The sequence below is a fragment of the Strigops habroptila genome, chromosome 1 (assembly GCF_004027225.2).
Source record: "Strigops habroptila isolate Jane chromosome 1, bStrHab1.2.pri, whole genome shotgun sequence".
Lineage (NCBI taxonomy): Eukaryota > Metazoa > Chordata > Aves > Psittaciformes > Psittacidae > Strigops > Strigops habroptila.
In genome coordinates this window covers 30,687,843-30,695,573 of record NC_044277.2, presented here as the reverse complement: position 1 = coordinate 30,695,573, position 7,731 = coordinate 30,687,843, and the positions used below count along the sequence as shown (strand labels likewise).

General features: G+C 34.3%; 1 long non-coding RNA gene across 2 annotated transcripts in view; it reads left to right on the top strand.

The window, feature by feature from the left end:
* Positions 1-209: 209 nt before the first annotated feature.
* The window catches only part of LOC115607841, a 36,717-nt gene continuing 29,195 nt past the window's right edge, over positions 210-7,731 (top strand). For both annotated transcript variants that reach the window (XR_003991361.1, XR_003991360.1), the window contains exons 1-3: positions 210-257; positions 6,014-6,097; positions 6,384-6,529. This is a non-coding gene — a long non-coding RNA (uncharacterized LOC115607841). The remainder of the gene's footprint in view (positions 258-6,013; positions 6,098-6,383; positions 6,530-7,731) is intronic.

Below are 7,731 nucleotides of genomic sequence, written 5' to 3'. Positions count from 1 at the left end.
CAGGCAGAGGCTTCTCAAGCACAACAGCTTCATTTAATAGTATCATATAAGCATTCAAATCCCAGTCCCTGGAGTTCTCCCTTTGCTAACAGTTATAGCATCAGACCTAAACTGGCAAGGTGTTTTGGAGAATGCAGTTTTTCTGAGTCAGTCAACTTATATTGTGAAATATATAACATAACTTTTTTTTTTTTTCTGTTTTAAACAAGGCAACCAAGAAACCTGAAGAAATCAGAAGTCTTTTGTCGGCTTCTTAGGTAAGAATGAAGAATTAAATTCATGGTTTCTCTGAGGCTTTCAAATGGAGCAGGAATTCCTGTCTTCATCTGTTTGTCTTCAAGAAGTTTTTTCTAACAAGCTTAATCACACTTAATCTTTCAAATTCTATGGACTGTACTAGAAAAGGAATAGAAAATTCTGCACTGATGAGAACTTCTGGGAAATTCTACTGTTACAGAAATCTTACTGTGATGACTCAGAACTGTGCACCATATTTGCAAAAAAACCAGATTATAAATTTCTTATTTTATCTGAGTAATTTCCAGGTATTCATGGATATTGTTACACAAGAGATCTAGGCAAATTTTGTCAGGTATTTATTGAGAAGGAAGAAAGACATAAAGGGATTAATTACATGCTCAAGAAGATGAAGCTGTGTGACAGATGTGAATTCTGCTTCTCTGTGTTAAGATGACCAGTTTCCTTCTGGAGTTGTCTGCATTTGTAATGAGGTGTAACTATGTGATTTTGTAAAGTTCATTTTGTTCAGTTTTCTCTAAACTCCTCATTCTCATTCTGTGTCTTAAGAAGACACAAGGAAGAGCTTAATTATGCTAACTGCAGAAGTTAACTACACCAGTCAGAGATTACACTTCTACTCTCAGTTTGTGTTGAGATAGTAGAAAATAGCTGGTAAGGAGGTGAAGACAGATTGAAAGACATTCACTGGATCAAGAAAACAGCCTCCCTGAAAGACTGGAAGCTGATGACAGTCATTAATTTAAAAAATACCAATATTTCTGATCATTAGTAATTTTGCTTACCATTGTCTGGTCTTGTACAGTATCTCTTTTATGAAAGTGTATTGAGAAAGAATACTTAATAACTTTTCAGTCTTTCAATTTAGTTGTGTCATGCATGCAGTGGGAATTGCATGGATGGCGGATAGTCTTTGGGTTTTCCATATTTAGAGCTGTTAGAAAACCAGAAAAAATTGGTGTCATCCATGGGTTGTTATGTTCTGGTGAATTGTATTATTAGGTTCTGATAAGAAAAAAAAGGCTAAGTTAAATTATTTCAGGTGCTTTTTTGGTTTTTTTTTTTTTTTTTTTGAGGAATCCCAGAATATACCTAGGAACAAACAGACAATGTATTTAATGTACTTCTCTTTAGAGCTTAGTTTTGCCACCTGTTTTATTCACTGTCATGTGCAAGAAGCTCATCTGCCTTCAGTAAATGGGCATACCCCAAGCTATGCTATTTCTTTGTTGATTGTATATGATATCAGTTCAGTGCCTGATATTTTTTCCAACTTCTAGAGACCAGCATAAAATACAGACATCTTAAGCTCATTTTAGGCTAATGCAATGTGTATAAAGAGTGTAACTTTGAAAGCTAGCCAATAAAATATTTTTATCCTCAGCTAAGACCTTGATCTTTTCATTTGCAGGGTGGGAGAGGGTCTGCTCTGCTCTTAGGGCAAGAAAATTCAGGAGCAGCCAAAGTTCTTTTTCAATTGCAGTTATTTTTTCTGTTGTAGCTTTTTTAGCTGTTGATTTTAAATTTCCATCCCATCACTAAAGATTATTAAACTGCCTTAATTTTTGCATTACTCATTGATGGTATGTTCGGGATGTCATGCCACTGTAGACATCTTTCTGTTTTGTGTAAGAAAGGAGGCTGCTTTATATACCTTACTTTTATTAGTGGTGGAAGCCACTGATGATTCCTATATTTCTAAACCTTTGGAGTATTTATAACTATACACCTCATAAGAGTCTTTTTTGGTGACTGTATTTTGATTTCAGAGGAGAAGATAGTTAGCAAACCATTTTGGATGCAAGAAGCTAAAACTTCGTATCTTCCAGTTCATGGTCAAGATGTAAAAATTAACCAAAATTCTTTCTATTAAGACTAAAAAACAATACAGAATTAAAAAAAAAAAAAAAAAAGGAAAAAAAAAGAATATAAAACAATAAAGAGAAAAGTGAAAGAATAAATACAGGAAAAACCTCATTGAAATAGTGAAAACTTTTATAGCTCTTGGTCTCCCAAATAGGGTGGTTTTTTTCATATATTCAGTTGTTCTCAGCAGAGTTCATTATAATGTCAAGGTCTTTCATTTTAGTCTTTCTTTTATGCTTTTTAGTTTTCAACAACATGTTAACAATAATTACCCAGAAACACTGACATATAAAGATGTCTCTTAATGCCTATCCAAATGAGTGGTCAATAAACAGATTAACAGAGTAATACTCTACACACTCACACCTCAGAAGGCTAACGTTCTTTTGAAGCATGAAGCATGTGAAGTTGAGTGTTCAAGTTATATGTCTTTACAGATCATAGGGTTTGTTGAAGTGACTGGAGAGTCAATAATCATTAGAGCTTCTTTGCTTGTAGAAATGTTCCATTCTGCCAAATGCAGTTGCTCAATTGACCTCTTGGCCAACAGCTACAATTAAAAGGTACAACTCCTGCACAAGATAGATGACAGCATAGTCTTCTATGCTAACAATAATAGAAACAAGTTTCTTTCAGTCTCTTCACAGCTTTGTGTGCTCTTCCTTTTTTCCTTTTAGGTTCCCACAATTTTGAGTCATCGGCCTAAACTGTTGAGTCCATTCTAAACTCAACTCTTTTAAGATCCACTCAAGGTCTCTTTTAATCTACCACTCTTCTACTATTCAGGCTTCTGCTCTCTTATCCTGCAATTCAGACATTTCTTGAGGAATAGTTTAAAATTATCTGCCTTTAGAGACCTTATGGTCCAGTGGGATTTAAAATTAGGACTAAAATTGAGTCTCATTTTAAAATATTAAGTACCTGTTTATTTCTTCCTTTAACTATGAAAGCTGCTTTCTTCTTCCCATTACTGGTGCTGAGGAGGGCAAATTCAAATATAGGAAGGATGACCCTTCTTGCCTTTGTTTTTCAGAGGGAGAATCTCTCTTCTAATATAGCCAAAATGTCTGTAACAGTTAAATTATCAGCTAAATTAACAGTTGTCTTTTGTCTATAACAAATTAACAAATTAAATTAAGCTTCCAGTTTTCCTTCCTGAACTTGAGAACTCTGAAATATGCATTTGCCTTTCATATGTTCAGTCAAGAACATTGTTGATATTCAGAGATCCACAGACATCAGGAAATTTCCTGTGCTGTTGATTATCCAAATTTAGCCATTTCTACTCAATGGCTGTCCAAATAGATAGTGGCCTGAATTGAGCTTTGCTATGAAACTGCTGAAATGGATCCCCCTAATAAAATCAGGGCATAACGCCATAATCCACCAGATGTCAGACAATATTGCTGGCATTATTGGGAAAATTTTCCTTCATTTTCTGTCATACCATCACCAAATGCAATATTACTCTGGGTTGCTGAGGACCAACATGGTTCTACATTTGCTGACTGCTTTAAGTGCTCCAACATCATGCCGCTAGGTTGATAGAGCATTTACTTGGAGGTTTCTAAAGTGCAAATGTACATTTGGCCTATCAATAGAAGAAAGAGAAATTGCGTATCTGTAAAGGATAATCTTTGAGATTTTGGGTCAAATAGTACATGTTTTCTGACTGCTTTTTTCTTTAAAATCTCTTTAATGTTTCTAGACGTACATTTTTAGATGAACAGGAATAGAAATGCTGTTACTTTACATATCTATATGTTGGGCATAAGGAATTATAGAATTGTAAGTGCAAGATTTATGTTAGTGTACATACGGTCATTTCAAGAACTCTCATTTCTTTAAATACTGCTCTTATTGCTGCTGGGGCTTAATATTTTTTGGGTACGTTATCTTCAAGTATAATATGTGACCTTAGATTTTGAGAATTATGTTATGAGGAAGGGTTGCAAATGTTGAGTTATGCACATGCAGTTGTTGCACCTGAAAAATCAGCATGGGCATCATGGTTGACTAATCTGGTTGCCTTTATGTTGGAATGATGGGTTATGTGGGCCAGAGAGAGCCTGTAATGTAATATAACACAACTTTAGCAAGAATGTTAACATCCTTTTCAACTGTGTTTTTATTTATAAGCTGAGATTAATGTGTCGGAGGAATGGGCTGTTAGATGGATTGAAAAACAAGCAGGCATTTGGACTCAGAGGATAGTAATTAATGGCTCAGCTTCCAGATGACAACCAGTCAATACTGCAGTCTTTCTTATTCAGTTATTTTCATCAGTGATTGGGATGATGAGATAGAATGGATCCTCAGCAAATTTGCATGAGGCTAAATTGGGAAGGGAAGGTTAAGTGACATGCTGGACAGAAAAATGTTCAGAAACTTAGGGGCTGGACCAACAGAAAACTAATAAAGTTTGAAAGAAGAAATGCAAAGTCCTGCACTTCAGAGAGAATAACCAAGTGCATCACTACAGCCTAGGAACTAATTGACTTAGTAGCAGCTCTAATGAAAGGAGATGTTATGGTGGATTGCGAGCTGATTATGAATGGAATACTGTCATCACAAATAAGGCAATTGGGCCAAACTGGAAGAAGTGTGGAGGAAGGAAGGAGGAATATCAAGGGAATAGATGCAATCCAATATCAAAGGAAGTTATTGTTTTATACTTCGTACTGAGGGAACCCTAACTGGATTATTTTGTTCATATCAGCCTTACAGTTCAAGAAGAGTTGCTAAAATACTGGAAAGGGTCCAAAAGAGAGCTGTAAAGAGTACAACATGGTTAGAGACCTGAAACATATGATTTCCAATGACAGGTGGCTTAGCCTGCTGAAAGAAAGGCTAAAGAGATCTTTAATAGCAGTCAGTGTAATTTGAAGGTGAACTACAGTGATGATGGAGCTAATTCTTCTTCATAGTGGCATTTGGTATAACAAAAGGCAAGAGCCACAGGCTTCAGCTTCAGCATAGACATTAGAAAAAGTGCTTTACCAGGAGGGTCATGCACCACTGGAATAGTTTATGCAGCTGAGTGATGGAATCTCCATCCTTGGGGTTTTTTGAAACTTGTCTAGACAAAGCCAAAGCTGACACAATCTAGTACTGGTTGTGGTCCTACTTTGAGCTGTTTGACTATGTGACCTCAAGACATCCCTTGTAATCAACATTTCTGTGATTCTATGCCTTATACTATTGGACATGTGAACACTTCAGTTGTTCTTGTATTCCAGACTGGATGAAAAAATGCAGTCAGGGGCTGTGGCCACTGTGGTTATTACACATGTAGACATGATAGCATAGGAATTCAATGGTTAATTAAATATTTCCTTTCTTCTTATAAGCATTGGAAGATTTACATATGGAGACAAGAAAAGCTTTACGGTCATAATCCCTAAACAGTAGCAAGAAACATGTTTCATTATCTCCATTCCCTGGGATTCCTAATAATATTTGAATAAATTAAAAACTCTTAATAGTAGAACACTGTAATTGATTAGCTTCTGTATGTTTACAGCTCTCTTTAATTGCTTAAAAATGTCATTTGTCAGCTTCATGTTCTATTGACATTGTTATCGATTTATCCGATTTGGGCTTTGTCTTGTCTCTCGTACGTAAAACTCACATATGCAGTTCAAATGGGAAATGACTCTATTGATTTCCTTAACTTGAGCCCAAATGCTAAAGATTTTTGGATAAGCTTTCTCATTATTTAAGCCAAAATCAATAAGAGAGAGTATCTTTTAATGAAAGAGCAGTTTGAGCAACGTACTTCAGAAATGGGGTCCTGTTCATCCTTTGCTTTACAAATCGATCTCCTTGGTTCCTTAAGTGAGGTCCAATTGGTTGACATTGTGGTTTGTCTTTGTGTGTAAACTTGCAGCTTCAGAAAAGAGAAGATGAGCTACAGAGACAGCAGAAGGAAACACTTTCTCTGTGACAGAATAAGGATGATCTTCTTATTGAGGTACCACACTGTATATTGTAAATTCTGTAAAATTCTAGCTTTTTATGGCCATTTTCTAACTATGTTATGGGGAAAACAATATGCTTTTCAGTTGTATCTCTTTGTCTATTATTCCTTTGCATGTTGTTACTACACTATTTAAAAATATTGCATACTTAAATGATACAAGTAGTTAATTTGGAACTATCACCGTTTTTTATGATTTTTCTGCATAAAATATTGTCACAGACTACAATCCAACCATATTGCTTTGTTAACCTGTTAATTTTTTCTGATTTTATTTAAGCTCTAGCCTCAAGAAGTTAGATTTAGTGGCTCTAGACTGAGCTGTGCAAAATGGAATTGGAGATAAAAAATGGAGAGCTGAAGCTGAACAGCTACAAAATGAACTGGGAATATCCAGTTAGTTACATGGGCAGGCCAAATATTCAGGTACTGTACTAAGATATCATTAACTGCCCTAAACTACATAAATTAAGCTGATTATGCCTTCACTTAATTAACTGAGAATGACCTATTGATGTATAGGCAGAGCAAGATAGAGACTACATGCTGCACTGTACTAAATTTATAGGTTTTCAATTAGTTCTACTATTGACTGAAACTACTTAGAAAAGGAGTTTACTTTTATGTTTTGTAGCTCGTTTTTAAATTAGTTATTTGAAAATGTTCTGTTTGTATACTCTTGAATTATTTGGAAAATGATCCAGTGAAAATTATGTATTCATCTAAATCTATAATTTTTGCCTCTTGGCTGATTAACATCTGTACAATATTTGTCTATGAAACTGCTGTTATGACTTATTAGAAGTGTTCATTAATCATTTCCAAAATTTTAGTCATGTCCTAATTCTAGTCATAATAGTTTTAGAAATTATCTAATAAAATTATTTGTTTAAAAGAATACTTTAAAGAAATGCAAGGAAAATCTCCAATAAATTTGATCATTGTATTATAAACTGAGATATTTTCTTTCAAAATGAAGTACATTGGCTGTGATTTTAGTTAAGCTCCATTTGAAAATGTTTTTGCAGTCTTACATACATTACCTGATAGCAATTTACTAAGTGTATTCTTAAATAATCTTAGTAATATGTTTACAGATTTTGTTCAAAGGAAAATGTGAATTTGTCTAATGTAGGGATTTTTGTTATGCAGAACTAGAGTCAATTGCTATTTAGTTACAAACTGACCTCCACTGTAGACATGCTTAGAATAAAATCACGCTGTTAGAAACCAGGAATAGGAAAAATATACAGCTGTTAATTAGTAATACTATGTCAAATTTTGAGAAAAGTAATAAACTTAAAGAAGTTCACATAATAGTAACAGTAATAGTAGAACTGTTACATCAGGCTAATGAATCTTCTGTAATGTTTCTATTTTAAAAGGAATTTATTTCAAACTTAAATAGAACATTCTACAGGTAAGATTGTTTATTAATATACAAAGGAAAGTAAAACATCATATATGCTTAGCAAAAAAAGACCCTAACTACTCATGTTTGAGTCCCTGAACACAGTTTTCTTTAGTTCATTCTGAAGTATGAATTTTTGGGTGTACTGTACCTGCTTTACAGATTCCAGTCATCCAAGATACATTTCTATGACCAAAGTTAATGTAAAATCTGCATT